General features: G+C 63.1%; 1 protein-coding gene across 1 annotated transcript in view; it reads left to right on the forward strand.

The window, feature by feature from the left end:
* Nucleotides 1-14,286, forward strand: part of LOC117646232 (amphoterin-induced protein 2) — a 208,054-nt gene that overhangs the window by 132,278 nt on the left and 61,490 nt on the right. Inside the window, exon 2 of the mRNA XM_034387065.1 lies at nt 901-926. The gene's annotated coding sequence lies outside the window, so the exon portion shown is untranslated. The remainder of the gene's footprint in view (nt 1-900; nt 927-14,286) is intronic.

Raw genomic sequence — 14,286 nt, forward strand, 5'->3', positions numbered from 1 at the left:
CGTGAAAACAGACAGGCAGCTTTTGACGCACGCACGGGCAGGCGGCGCGGGCGCCTGCGGGAAGCAGTGTAGGCAACACGGCGTGCTGCGCTGTGCCGCGGGACGGCCGGCCTGCCGGGCGCTCCCAGCAGCAGGCAGGCAGGCCCGCCAGGCAGGCGCGCGCGCTGTGTTGCCTACACTGCTCCCCGCAGGCGCCACGGGCAGCGCCACGGGTCGGCGCCGTGGCGATGCGAGCCGTGCCCGCGCGGCGGGGTGGCCGTGGTGGCCGTGGTGGTCCCCGGGGGGCAGCGCGACGAGGATGAGGCGCTGAAGCTCCGAGTTTAGGGCTCCCCGCCGGGCTGGGCCAGGCCGGGCCGGGCGGTGCGATTGTCATGAGAGAACACTGCCTGGCACGGCGTGGCGGCGTCACACTGTGGCGGTTGTTTGCCGCGCGGTTCGTTGCCCCGATCGTCGGCGGCGTCCTCGGCGGCGTCCTCGGCGGGCCTCCAATCGTCTGCTGCGTCTCGTCGTTCTCACAACACACCATCTGTTTCCATTACCCGCCTCGCCACGCGCTGCTCCGCGCTGCTCCAGGCCGTCCAGGCCGTCGAGGTGGTGGCCTTATTACGGCATGGACGGTTATCGGCCGCGTATATACCTGTGCAGCGACCCGACCAACCCCGCCCCGCCCCGCCTCGCTATCTTCCAGACGCGATGAGAACACAGAGCACCCATTTTCAGGTCGCGTTCGTCACCCCTATAAAGTACACCGCCGCGACAGCGAGGCTCGAGGGGAAATAATTCTGCGACACGTTACGCGCTGCAGTTCCACACCAAAAAGTGCAAATAAAAAGCATAAACGAAACGAAAAATGAAAACAAAGCAAAGACTCAGAGTTGTTCCCTTTTTTTTCTGTTTCAGGAGCGCAGACGCCGAGCCAAAGCAAGGTTGGTGTTGCGCTGAATCCACCCAGTGCACCGCGCCGCGCGCGCACCGCGCGCTCTCCGGAACTTGAGAGAAATAAACGCAGTCCTGCGCTGCAAACAGCGAATATAAAGTAACTGAACGAGCGGGACTGCGCTGTGTGTGTGTGTGTGTGTGTGTGTGTGTGTGTGTGTGTGTGTGTGTGTGTTTGTAGGTGTTGGTGGTGACTGTGAATGCATGAGTGGAGTCGAGAAGATGTGTGGGAAAGTGAGAGAGTGTTAGTATGCAGGTGTGTGTCTCTGTGTGTGTGTTTGGGGGAGGGGGGGCACTGTTCTGCGTGCGTATTGCTTGACCCGTGAGAGACTAAGTTGTTGGCCCCTCCTCGAGCTCCCCGCCGTTGCCGCCGCCGCCGCCCGGCCGCGGCCCGGCGCGCCCCGCGCTCTGCGCTCCCAGATTCGGGTCAACGGGTTCCGGTACTTGCCGGCGAGGTGCACGAACATGGCTGGGAATGGCTTTTGGTGTATCGACCTCGCCGCCGGAATGCACCGCGCAGGCAGCCGGCAGGCAGGCACCGGGGTTCGCACGGGGCAATAAAACCGCCGCCGTCGTGCGAGGAGGAAGGAGCGACAAAACGGGGCAGAAAACAGCGAGAAAGCACACAACAAGCGCGTGGCGCGGTCTGTCGGCCGACCTGTTATTCCTTTCGGCGTTTAATTACGCCTGCAGTTAAGGCACTGAGCGGCAGCGGCGTCGGTCGCACGCCGAGTGCGGGGCGTCCTGCCGGCTGTCTGTTTTGTTTTGAGGGGGGGGGGCTGTAAACCAGGCGTGTGGGGGGGGGGGGAGGCAGTTAGGACGTCCAGTAATGAAGCCACTGGCAGCACTGCCCTCGACATGCCGCCCATTGCGTTATGAGCCTATTGCCCGCTGCGAGGCTAGCGAGGCTAGCGGGGCCAGCGAGCGAGGCTAGCTGGAGGAGTGCTTAGCGTAATCGACGCTGCCGGCGGTCGGCGTGCTGCGCAGCGCTGCCACTCCGACTGGACGGACCGAACGCTGCGCGCGGTACTCGCTTTCTGCACACAGTACACAGTCGTCGCTGCCCCGCACCAAGCAGTTCTGCGTATTGCAGCGAGATCGCCGGAGTGGAGTATTTTCTGTCGAGCGTGCAATTATTTGTCGAGTCCTTCTGCTTTCGCAAGCCCGGCTGCTGCTGGCTGGCCCAATGTACCTTTGGCCTCCCCCTCCCCTCCCCCCCGCGGTGCCGCCAAGTTAGTTGTCCCCTATTTCTTGAGTCGGTCCGCATCTTGCCGCAGCAGTAATACAGGGCCCTTTGCTCCTCTCGGCAGTGATGAGGACCTCGAGGGGCAGGGGCGGCCAGGGGCGGCCAGGGGGAGGGGAAGACACTCGTGGTCGGCGGCCTCGCCGGCCCCAGCAGCATTTCGCGTCTCGGTGGACACACACAGTGCCGCCTTGCCTGGCCTTGCCGCACAGCGCTGCTCGGCCCGTTAAGAAGACAACTTGTGCCGCCTGGGGCCCAGCTCTTGCTCGGCTCGGCACGGCCTGCGCCGCCACTGCCGCTGCCTCCAACTCGCCCTGACTCGGTAAACATAAAGCATCCAAGCAGCTGAACAGTTCCAGTGGAGCGCGGGCCGGCCCAAGTTCTCGGATAGGGGTGCCCCCCTGCCTACCCCTCCCCAACAGCTGCGGCCCGGACTGCCAGACGGACTGCCAGACGGACTGCCAGACGGACTGCCAGACGGACTGCCAGACGGACTGAGCCGGACGCCGGGTAGGCAGCGGCAGCCAAGCGACTCGTCTGATTTAGTCCGCAAAGCTCGAGTCGCCGGCACTCGAAGACGCGGTCACTTCCAAGGGCGCGGAAGGGCAGTGGCCCCGGTCTGGGGACGCCGGGACGCCCCGCTGGTCTGGGAGCGAGCACTGTGACGGCGGCCGGCCGTCGCAGCCACGCCAGTCCGGGTGGCGGGCGGGGCGCCACGTACCGGATGGCCCGACAGTTTGCCGCCCCCGCGGCCATCGCCCCGCCCCGCCCCGCTCAGCTTGGAGTGGGGCGGGATGCGTGTAAAGCTGATTGCGCGCTTAGCCCCGGCAGGCCGGGTCGGCCGGCCGGTCGGTCGGTCGATCTCCTCGAGCCGTGAGGCTGCGGCGCTGCGGCCGTGTCCACTGGCCCTTTTCAAGGGGCGACCAGGAACCCAGGCCTCGGCAGGGCCTCGGCAGGGCCGCAAAGTTTGCTCCACCAATTAGCGCAGAGGCCGTCCGTCTCTCTCGCACCCCTTCGGTGGGGCCAGTCATCCTGGGCAAACAGTGTGCCGGCCATTCCTTGAATCGGAACAAACCGAACGAACTAGCGCCCTCGAGGCGGAGGCCGTGACGTCACGTGACAGTGGCGTGGTGCCGGATGTAGTTTGCGCCGCTACCTGGCGTGTCGCCACTGCCAACCCCCCCGGCCGCCATCGACACGCAACAGAGGCTGTTTCGGTTGGCAGCCCTGTACGTACACGCCGCCACCACCGCCAGTCCAGGCAACTTCACACGCAGCGCGCGCAGCCAAGAAAATGGCTTCAAGTTTCTCTCCTTTTTTCCTCTCTCCGTCCGCCGACTGGGTGTTTTCCTCATAGCGGCGCTGGATCGGGTCGCACTCGAAGCGCTGTTCTCTCTCCTCCTCCTCCACCCCCCCCCCCCCCCCGTCCCCCGCGCGCTTGAGTGGCAGCTTCAGGGTTCAAATTAATAAACAGGACTCTCTCTTTTTTCCTCCATTCGTCGCCGGCGTCACCAACCCTCGTCGCGCTTTGCGGGGCCTGGCGGGGCCAGTGGGGCGGCCTTTCGTTCAATCAGAAAAACAACTTGGGAGGCCGGGAGAATAGAATGAGAAACAAAAATGACGCGTAAAAAAAATGAAACCGCAAGGCCTCCGCAAAGGGGTGAAACAACGCCCCCGCCTCCCACCAAAACGCACCTCTTTGATGCCTTTGGACGGCCTGTGGCGATAATTCGTTACGCTGCACATCATAACATCGGGAATCCACTGAAAGGCTTTCAGAGTGTAGTGTGCCGCGGCGCCAAAACCGGGTTTGAATTATTCGTGGCGAGGCGCCGGGACGGCCGAACAGGTCAGACTTTTCGGTCCTAAGTGGCCGCGAGACAAGGCAACCTCTCGCGGGCGACGCGGCGACGCGGCCGACGTGGAGCCCCGCAACAAGGCCGTCTGCCAAGTAGTTGGTTCATTGTTTATTCTCAGCGCGGTGCCTGCGGGCCAAGGCTGCGGGCCAGGCCGACCAACCCCGTCGCTCCGTCTCTCTCGCACCGCCGCGGGACGCGCGCGAGGCCCCGCGAGTGCGAGAGAGACCGTCTCGGAATCGGTCCATGCGTTCGTTAGCAAGGGGCTCGCGCTTTCGCACGGAGGAGCGTTCAGTTTTGCAAACATCAATACGGAGAAGGCAGGGCTGGCCCGGCCGGCCGGCGGCGTGTTGGCTGCCAAGGCGCCGCGACCCGGGCCGTGATTTGCTCGCTACCTGGCGTAGTTTCAGTGGTGCGACTTGAGTCGCGCTCGGCACGCCGGTCTCCGTGCGCCCGCCGACCCAGGGCTGCTTTTTGCCCTCGCCGAGGCCAAGACCACCGTCCCGAGCGTCCCGCCGTCCCCGACAGTTCGGGCCTATTCTGTAACCGCGGCGATGGCAGGCTGGCGGGTCGGCGGGCCGCGGTGGCGAGTTTCGGCGGAGCCTCGGCTTCCGGGCCAGGGGTCTGGAATCCCCCCTGGGCCAGGCATCCCCCCCCCCCGCCCCCTCGGCCCCGGGGCCGCAATACGCGACGTCGGAACCTCTGGCCAAGTTCACACTAAACTCATTTTCTCGGCTGCAACTTCCACCCTGCCCGGCCGGAGCCCGGCCCCTGCCACCACCGGCCAGCCGGACCCGGCCGCGGCCTCGGCTAGCCTCGGCTGCGTGGAGAGAGAGACGGAGGCAGTCCCGAAGTCTCCTCCCCCTCCTCCTCCCTGTGGCGGTGCAGGCGGAAGCGCGGGCCGTAATCGGCCGTGTTAGCCGCCGTGCTGGGACACGCGCGTCTTTTTGCAAGCCCCTCTCTCTCTCTCTCTCTCTCTCTCTCTCTCTCTCTCTCTCTCTCTCTCTCTCTCTCTCTCTCTCTCTCTCTCTCTCTCTCTCTCTCCCCACCGCCGCACCCTCGGCTCTACGTCCCTCCGTCGCAGCCGCGGCCTCGCGGCGCGGTCCGCAGGGGTGCGAGAAGGACAGAGCGACGAAGCGCCTTGGCACGCCGCGCACTGTTCCTCAATCCTTCCGTCAAAGTTGCTTCTCGGCGGTCGGGCCAAAGTTGCCTGCCGCGAAGGCGCTGCGAAGGTTGGATTGGCGGGGCCACCGCCATGCGCTTGTTTGCCGTGCGGGGGATTGTATTAGCCCCGAATATGTTGGCGCGGCGCGTGGCGGGGAAGGCCAAGCAGGCAGCCAGCCCGGTAGCCAGCCAGCCAGCCAGCCAGGTGCGCGAAATGAAACTCCTCCTTGATTTCGAGGCACTGTCGGCGGCGTCCTCGGCTGGGGTCAGCGCCGCCGGCCGCCGCCCCGCCGAGCCTGGCGCAGGCTGGCGAACGCAAATTCGTGGCGCCACACGCACAAGGAATAACTAATGCTGCAATGGAGTCGGCAAAGTGCCCCGCCCGGCGCTCCTGGCCGACGGGCCCTTGGCGCCCTTGGCCGGCCTAACTCGGTTTCGGCCATGCGAGGGGGAACGGAACACCTTGCCGAATCTTTGCCGGACCGCTACACTGTCAAACAAGTCACGGCCGCACAAAATCAGCATTTTTTTTAGCAGATGATACCTTCACCGCATACTACCTCGTATAAGGAAACCAAACGAGTATTAACCGAGAAATTTGAAAGGGAAAAGAAAAAATTTGAACTCTACACCCCCTCCCCAGTCTTAATGGGGAGGCCTCCTGCTTTACTTCGGTGTTCGGGATGGGAACCGGTGCTATCAGGTACCTGGGGTTAATCCCGTCAGCGACTCTAAGCGTTCGCCGGGGGACCCAGTAGGACCCCAAAGCTCAGGCAGCTGGGTGAGAGCACCCAGTACGAAGCTCTTTGAGGGGCGGGACGTAGAGTGAGACGACAGAGAGACAGAGAGAGACTCAGACAGAGAAGAGGTTTGGTGGGAGCTTCTTGTTTTCGTAGGGTTGGTTGTGTACCCCATGGTACCCCCACTGTCCGGCGCTCCCGTACCGAACATACAGCGTTTTAGGCCAGCTTCAAAGGACTTATCATCGCCTCCCCGACAAGTCAAGGAGGCACCACCCGCAACCACACACCGGGTGGTCTGGATTGATGGATCAAATACGCCATCGCTCCAGTGCCGAGGCCAACCCGCCGAAGCGGATTGCTTTTTAGACACCCACAGCGGAGTGGCCAGGTGAATGTGACTCTGACCACTACGCTATCACGCTTGTACGTCTGGCAGCGTGTTGGACGACGGGTTTGAGTTGCACTGGGAGGAAGGCGGTCGAAAAATGTAATGAAATGATGGGATTCGATCCCCGGACCCCGCCATCGGGATCACACGACTTTACGCTCTCGGCCACCACGGCCCATGATGAGGGAACCGGCGTGAGGTGGGTTCTTGACGCAACAGGACTCGACCGACCCGGTCAAAATTTCGCAAGAAGTTGGGGGAGTCGAACCGCCGACCCTAGCATTAGGAATCGACGTCTCTACTCCCTGGACCACCACGTCCCATGCACGGAGTAGGCTCACGTTCACGGGCTTCAACCGCACTGGGTGAGGCAGTAAAATTAAATGGAAATATTTGTTAGGAGTCGAACCTCCGGCATGTGGGTCTGTTGCACACGGCTGCGCTCGGATGGCCTCGAACCACCACCCTTAGGATAGTAAGTCGAAAAAACGTATGTGACGCTGGTATTCGAACGCCCGCCTGCGGTGACTCGATCCCACGTCTCTAACCTCTCGGCTACCACAGCAGTTGTGAAACGCGATGGATCATCTGCTTTCATTAACGTTCGTTGAATGAGATTTTTTGAAATTCTGACTTTACTTGCTTTTTCTGCGACGTGTTTGCGACGGCCAAATCGGGGTGGACCAGTGCCCCAAGCCCGAAGGTCGCACTGGGCGCGGAGGCCGCGGGGGCAGCGGCGCGCTTTCGCCGGAGTCGCGTTTCGCCGAGTGCCAACTTTGCAAAACTATAACTCCATGTGGCGCGACAGACGCGGGCCCCTTTAAAAGCAGCAGCGTTGAGCCCGATGTGTCTGCGTGTGCCACGACGCGCCACACCGCGCCGTTCCGTGCCGTTCCGTGCCGTGCCGTGTCGAGCCGAGCCGAGCCGAGCCGAGCCGAGCCGAGCCGAGCCGAGCCAGCCGAGCCGAGCCGCGCCGAGCCACGCCGAGCCGTGCCGAGCCGAGCCGCCAAACTTTGAAAGGCGTGATGCTCGACGCGCGATGCGACACTTAGGAATTAGGGTCGCCGAAACAAAAGACGCTGTTGTGCGCGCGCCGCAGCAGCTGTCCTCGGGCGAGAGAGAAAGCGACAGGAAGAGAGAGAGGAGAGAGTGCAAAAGAAAAAGGGAAACGCACAGTATTTTCTGCCACGCGCAACACATTAAACGAACAAAGTTGCCAGCGGCAGGTACTCCGTGCGAGTCCCGCCGCCCTGCGCACCGGAGGCTGGAGCCTTCGGGTACTTTCGGGCGCCTTCGGGTCAGAAACATAAAATTACGTACTCCTTTCGCCGTGCTGACGGCCCCCTTCAAAAAGATATTATGACGTGCCGTTTTCAGCACGCGGCCGGCCAACGCTTCAAAAAGATGATATCACCCTTACCGTACTCACCGCAGCACCACCGCGTTAGGCAGGGAATATGATATTGTCCAAAAAACGTGGGGGCGGCTGGCTGGGACTGCGGTGGCGGCGGCGCGACCCGGGTTTAAATATCCCTTCTCTTTATTATGAAAACAACGGGGCGATATGAGCCCGTGCCCTTTTCAGGGTCTTTCAGGGTCTTTCCGCGAGTGGGGCGCCTAGTCCGCGCTGTGTGCTCACGCCCCGCGCGCCCGGGGATTGAATAAGGGGCAATCAATGAATTTAATACACTGCCAAAAAGGGGAGAGTGTACGGGGAGCTGCGAGGAAACGCTGAGGTTGGGTTGGCCGTGCAGCGCGGGGCTTACTGCTTGGGCAAACGCTGCTGGCCAGCCCGGCCGGCCCATTCCGGATTCCGACGAGGTGACCAAGGAAGCGCGCCGGATTTGCTGAGGGCGGGGCGGGGCGGGGCGGGGCGGGGTGGGGTGGGGCGGTCTTAATCAGCCCGCCGCCTACTTTGAGTTGCCGCTCACGCGTGAAAAGAGCCGCCCCGTGATACAGTGGGGGGAGGTCAATGTTTACCTCGCGGGCCGCTGTTTCAGAGGCACCGCCGCTTACCTCGGCGAGCGGGGCGAGGCGAGGCCTACACTGGGCGAGGCCTACACTTGGCGAGGCCTACACTGGGCGAGGCCTACACTGGGCGAGGCCTACACTGGGCGAGGCCTACACTGGGCGAGGCCGGGGTGCCGCTCGCTGGCCCTGACGTGTATTTGCTGCGCTGGCCATTCAAACGGCTGCAGCGCCACTGGCCGCCCTGCCGCCCTGCCGCCCTGCCCGGCCAGATCTAATATACTGTCACATCCCCGTCTCCATGCGAACGGACAGCGGCGCCCCTCCCCCTAACTTTCCGGTTCCACTCTGTGTGTGTGTGTGTGTGTGTGTGTGTGTGTGTGTGTGTGCGTGCGTGTGTTGTAGGGAAATGGAGGGGGTCATCAGATTATGGCCCCCGCTGCTGTTCGCCCCAGTGAGGCGGCAGAATGCATGTCCGGATTTTATTAGAACTGATGGCTGGAACTCGAGCCCCCAGCCCACCCCGCCCCGCCCCGCCCCGCCCCGCCAGGCCGCCGGCCTCGATGTCGTGGGGCCCGAAGGCCCGAAGGCCCGAAGGCCCGAATTCCTTGCCGTGATGTACGTCCGGCCCCCGCACTTAAAAACAACGGCCGCCGTCCCGGTCCTTTCCGGTCCATTGGCAGCAGCAACAACAATATGCGGCCCAAACAAGACGAAGGGCCGCGCGGCGTGGGCAAGGCGTGCGCACGACACGCCGTGCGTCTAGTTACGCGCGCGATTCGAGCGCACTGCAAGAGGAAAAGTTGTCCCCGCCGCGTCGGTGGTGGGGGAGGGGGCGCGGCGTCGCGGGGTGCACGGCGGGCCGGGGGCGGCAGTTTGAACTAGGCCCGCCGCCCTGCACTGCGCCTGGCTCTGCGTGCACTGCACTTCAAAGAGATTCCCCCACCCCGCAGTGAGAGGGAGAGAGAGAGAGGGAGCGTGGCGCAGGATTGCCAAGTCAAAAGAACGGATGAGATGCGCGATTCAATACAATGAGGCAGCTTTGCCTGCTTTGCCTCTCGCCTTTTCTCTTCTCTCCTCCCTTTTCGTGTTTTTCCTTCCGTCCGACAACTTTGCGCTGCTTTGACGCGCAGCCCGCCAGCGCGCGCCAGCCAGATGCATTGTACGCGCGGCAATGTGTGCGCTCCGCCGGCCAGCACGCCAGCTAGCCCGCCAGCCAGCCCACCAGCCCGCCAGCCAGCCCGCCAGCCCGCCGCCACTTCTTGGACTGCTGCAAAGGGCAAGATGTTCGAATGGCTGCGCGCCGGAGCTTGAAGCAATTGCAATGAGCGGGGCGGCAACGCGGCAGCGCGCCGAGGTGGCGCTACCCTCTCGCGGGGAGGGGCGGGGAGGGGCTTTACGACAGCACTGGAACGGGTTTCTTTTTACGGGCGCCCAGTATAAACAAAAGGATCGGCTGTAATTAACGTCGCTCACGCGCGTCCCCGAGGCAACGCAAGCAACGCGGGCAACGCCGAGGCGAGGCACTACTCGGAGAGCTCGCCGATCCGGAGCTTACTGCCGGGGTCCAGGTGCGCAGCGCGCGCCATCCAGGCCATCCAGGCCATCCAGGGCATCGCATGCCGCGCCCGTCCGAAACAACGGCAGAATGGCGACGCTGCAGTGCTCGATCTGTTTGTTATTCTGTTTAATGTTTTGATTCATCCGGCGTCGCTGCTCGGCTTCGGCTCGGTCGGACTCGTGCCGCCCACTGCCTTTGATGACGTCATCCCCTCCGCTCGCGCGCCAATAAGCCGAATAAAGCTGGTGGAGGCGCCAACTGGATTAGAACTCGCAGTACTCTGCAGTGCAGGCCCGGCGAATCCGGCGCGAACGCGGGGAACGCGGCGCGAAGGAGGGGGCACATAATCGCCGGTCCGCCCGCCGTCAGTTTCGGCGCGAAAAAAATATATACAGAGAAAGTCGGTGGCCCGGACGGGGCGTTGCGTCTATCGGCCGGGGAGGGGGAGGGGAGGCGCTGTCGTGCGCGCACCCTATTCCCATATCTCATCTCCGTGGAGCGGTGGACGTGCCCGGGCGCGCGTGTCGCGTGCGTGCCGCTGAGTGCGTCGTGCTCGGCGTACTTTCCGCTGTCCAAGACAAAAGAGCAGTTCCTTACTTGCTGTGAAAACGAAAACGATGTAGCTCCCTTTTTTTTGCGAAGGGATTTCTTCCGTATACCGCACGCGACGACAGAGGTCACGCTGAACTGACTGACCTAACTGATCACAGCGGTCGTTGTTTTTATTTTGAAATTAGTTGAGGTTATATGTTCTACTTTGGTAATGACCGAGCTCTCATATTGGCTGGCCAACTCCACCTAACTTTCACTTTTATCTCGACCTCACTTTCGAACTCATCGATCAGTGTTCATACAAACAGGAAAAGTGGCGACTCACCAAGCAAGTGCGACACGTCGACACAAACAACTGGCCAAGTATGAAAAACTCTCAAGTCGTATTGCGACGTACTATGAAAAATAATCGGATCGCAATAGAATCCGCGCCAAATTCGAACCGTATTTCGACGGGCGAGATTGTGCCGGGCCGTGACGGTTTGCATGACTGCGTCAGCCTGCGCGCTGCGCCGGGCTGCGACGGCCGCCCGGTAATGTCGTTTCCGGTGGTCGTGTGCGCTGCGCTCTCAAAGCTGCACCCCGCCCCGCCCCACCCGCGCCCCGCCCCGCCCCGCCCCGCCTCATCGAATCCGATAGGTCCCTTTCTCCTTGTCTGGAGTGGTCAGTCTAGCGACCCCGCAGTGCCCCGCAGTGCCCCGCAGCTGCCCCGCACGGGGCCTACCTCTGCGGCCGCCATCTCGGCAGCATCACGTGACCGGGCCAGCACGCTGCAAAGGCCTCAAAGGGCCACACTCACAAACTCAACCGGCAAATTTCATTTCTTCCAAAAAAAATAAGTTGAAGTTTAATTCAAGTCCCTTGTTTTTTTTTCTGCAGAAGTAAAAAAAGTAAAACAATTTTTTTAAGCATAATTTTTTCTAGCGCGTGGTTGGCTGACGGTGTAAGAGATGCCTGCACAATGCATGGCGGTAACCTTGCAGTAAGAGCGAGTAAGAGCTAGCAGGAAAAATGGCGGTCCTTTGGCTGGCCGCCGCTGAGCCGGGCAGTCGGGCGGGGCGGGCCAGCCAGAGGCCAGCCAGAGGCCAGCCAGAGGCCAGCCAGAGGCCAGCCAGAGGCCAGCCAGAGTGCCCGCAGCAGAGCCACCAAGAGCTGCCAGAGCGTCGAGCAGGACCGATTAAGATGCTTTACGGCGTCGGCGGTCTCAATTATACATCGCCTCTTTACACACACACACGCACACACTCACACTAACTCTCACGCACGCCCACACCGGCTCTAGCCGTTCTCAAGGTGATGTTTCTGACACGGGGTCTGGCTCCCCCGCGAGGCCCCCGTTGTTTTCCTTGCGCCTCCGGGGATTACTTTTGACAGCGAGTCGGCAAGGCGCGGCAGTGGAGGGGAGGCGCGGATGATGACCTCGCGAGGTGGACCCCGGCAGGCTGGCTGGCTGTCTCTCTCGCACTCACGGCCCAGGGGTGGCGCTGTCGCTCCGCGCGCTCTGCGGCATGCGTGGCACTTTGGAAATGACCTTGACGCGCCTCGGCCCGCGCCGCCCCGCTCGCCGTCATGGTGGTACCCCAGTCGCACAAGTTGGTCCGCGCCGCCCCCGCGCCGCCCCCCGCCCCGCTCCGCCGCGCTATGACGGCGGGGTCAGAGACGACTCGGGCGAGAAGTTAATCCGGGGTGCGTTGTAAAAGTAATCCGCTCGGCGAGTCGGTGTGGTGGTTGCAGGGTGGTTGCGCCTCGGCCGAGACACCCTCCAATTGAGGTCGCTGCAGCCCGGCCAGCGCGTCATTTCCTTTCCTTTTCTTTTTAAAGGGAAAAGTGTGGCGGCCCCGGCGTGCCCCGGCGTGCCCCGCGCCCTGGCGCTCTGGCAGGCGATTCACCAAGACCCGCATCATTAGCCGGCGGCAATAAACTCCAAGTTGTGTCCACCGCCATTACCGTAAACTGTGGTGATATGACGGCGTGCCGGGCCGCGGCGAGGTGGCCGTGGTGGTCGAGGTGGCCGGGCCGTGGCGAGCCACGCCGAGCCGCGCGACAGCTCGACCAAATCTCCGGCGAACGCTTTTCCCCTGTCGCGGCAGTCCGCAGTGTCCGCAGTCCTGCTCTTGACAGCGGCTCTGGCAGACGCGCGCGCCGGATAAATACTTGAAGCTTGTTGAGAACAAACTGTTATTTTTGCTTTCCGTGCGTAGCCGCAAAGCCAGACGTTCCCCGCCGCTGCAATTTTTTTATTGCAGATTTTTTTCTCTCCTTGTTTTTGTTTCTTGTTTTGCGGCTTGCCGTCGCCCCAACTTTTCAGACATTTTGAATAGCTTGCGGTCGGAAGTTGATGGCGGGGCCACGATTACGATGCGACTGGCGGTTCGACGGTTCGCTCAGTGGCCAGGTTCGCCAAGGACTCTCTCTCTCCCTCTCCCTCTCCCTCCGTCCTCGAGGGCGTGGGTGAGGCAAGTCTTTCGCCGCATGCGTTGCCGGCGCTGCCTACATGCTGAGGGCGGCCCGAATTCGCGCGGGTGGACTATTGGATTCAAGGTGGGGCGCTCCGCTCCATGATTACTGCCCGGGGTGAAGTGGGGCCACCGGGGCGGGGCGCGGCGGAGCGGGGCGTGGCGGGGCGGGGCGCGGCGGGGCTCTCGTCTTGATCAGCCCTCCGCATGCCGGATCTGGCTTTCCTTGAGGGTCGGGCCCTTGCGGTGCTGGCGGCCTGGGCGGCCAAGGCCCCCGCTGCCTCCTTGTTGCCACTTGAGCCCCCTGGTCCGCTCCCCGGCCGGCCCCCGCGCCATGCCCGCACGTCCGTACGTACGTTTGCTTGGCCGGGTCCTGGCAGCCCACGCCGCGGTCCTCGGCTGCAGGCCCAGCCGCCGTGGCAATCGAAGCGACCGACCCGTGCGTCCGTCCGGCGGGCAGCTACTCGAGGTACTACTCGGCGACCCTTCCTGGTTCAAATCCGCGGCGACCGCGCCACCGCCCCACCCCGGCCGAAGGGGTCGCTGGACTCTGGCGCGTTCGGCTGAGCGGTCGCATTAACGCCCGGCACGCCCTGCTTGTGTCAACACGCCCCGGGCTGCACGCCGGCAAGCGGCAGCGCGGCCAGCACGGCCAGCACGGCCAGCACGGCCAGCACGGCCAGCACGGCCACTTGCCGACGCAGAACGCGACTCCGCGCAATAAGACGCAGCAACGCGATACTGGCGCGGCAGGCACGCCACGCCACGCCACGGCGCAAATCAATTACCTTCGCACCTCACTGGCCAGCCCGCGCCGCCAGCCGCGGCAAATCAAATAAAAGAAACGGTGCGAATCTCCTTCTTGCCAATTTCGGAGCGGCGGCGGCAGAGAGGGGCGACTTCCCTGCGTGGGACCGGCACGGTGGCGGCGAACGAACACTCTGCCGTTTTCCCCCAAAAAGTACAGTAGGGACTCGAATCGAACACTTGAGGCGACCAATGGATTGGGAGCGGGGACTCCGTCGCTGCGTCCTTGATTCGAGTCCCGCTTGAGGGCATCGAGGTAAAAAAACAGGTGCCAAAACGAGTGGTGAGGGAGTACGCTTCGCGTAGTAGGCTCATTCTATAGTTTTGGGAGTGCATGCCTCCTCGCTGCGAGGGCTGAGTGACAAGTTTCTCGCGCGGTACTGTGCGTCCGAGACCGCCGCCGCCTCGGAGGGCGAGGCGAGGGGGTGCGCGTGTATCGCGTGAGGGATGTCGCCAAGCCCGGCCAGGCCCGGCCAGGCCACGGCGAGGCCAAGCACAGCCTGGATCACGTAGCGGCCCGGGCGGCCCGCGGTATTGGCTCGCCGTGAGGAGCCGTGAGGTAACGAAGGTGCGCCGAGACGCGACGTGGGGCGGGGCGGGGGATGGGGGGGC

Source organism: Thrips palmi, unplaced genomic scaffold (genome assembly GCF_012932325.1).
Source record: "Thrips palmi isolate BJ-2018 unplaced genomic scaffold, TpBJ-2018v1 HiC_scaffold_19, whole genome shotgun sequence".
Classification (NCBI taxonomy): Eukaryota; Metazoa; Arthropoda; class Insecta; order Thysanoptera; family Thripidae; genus Thrips; species Thrips palmi.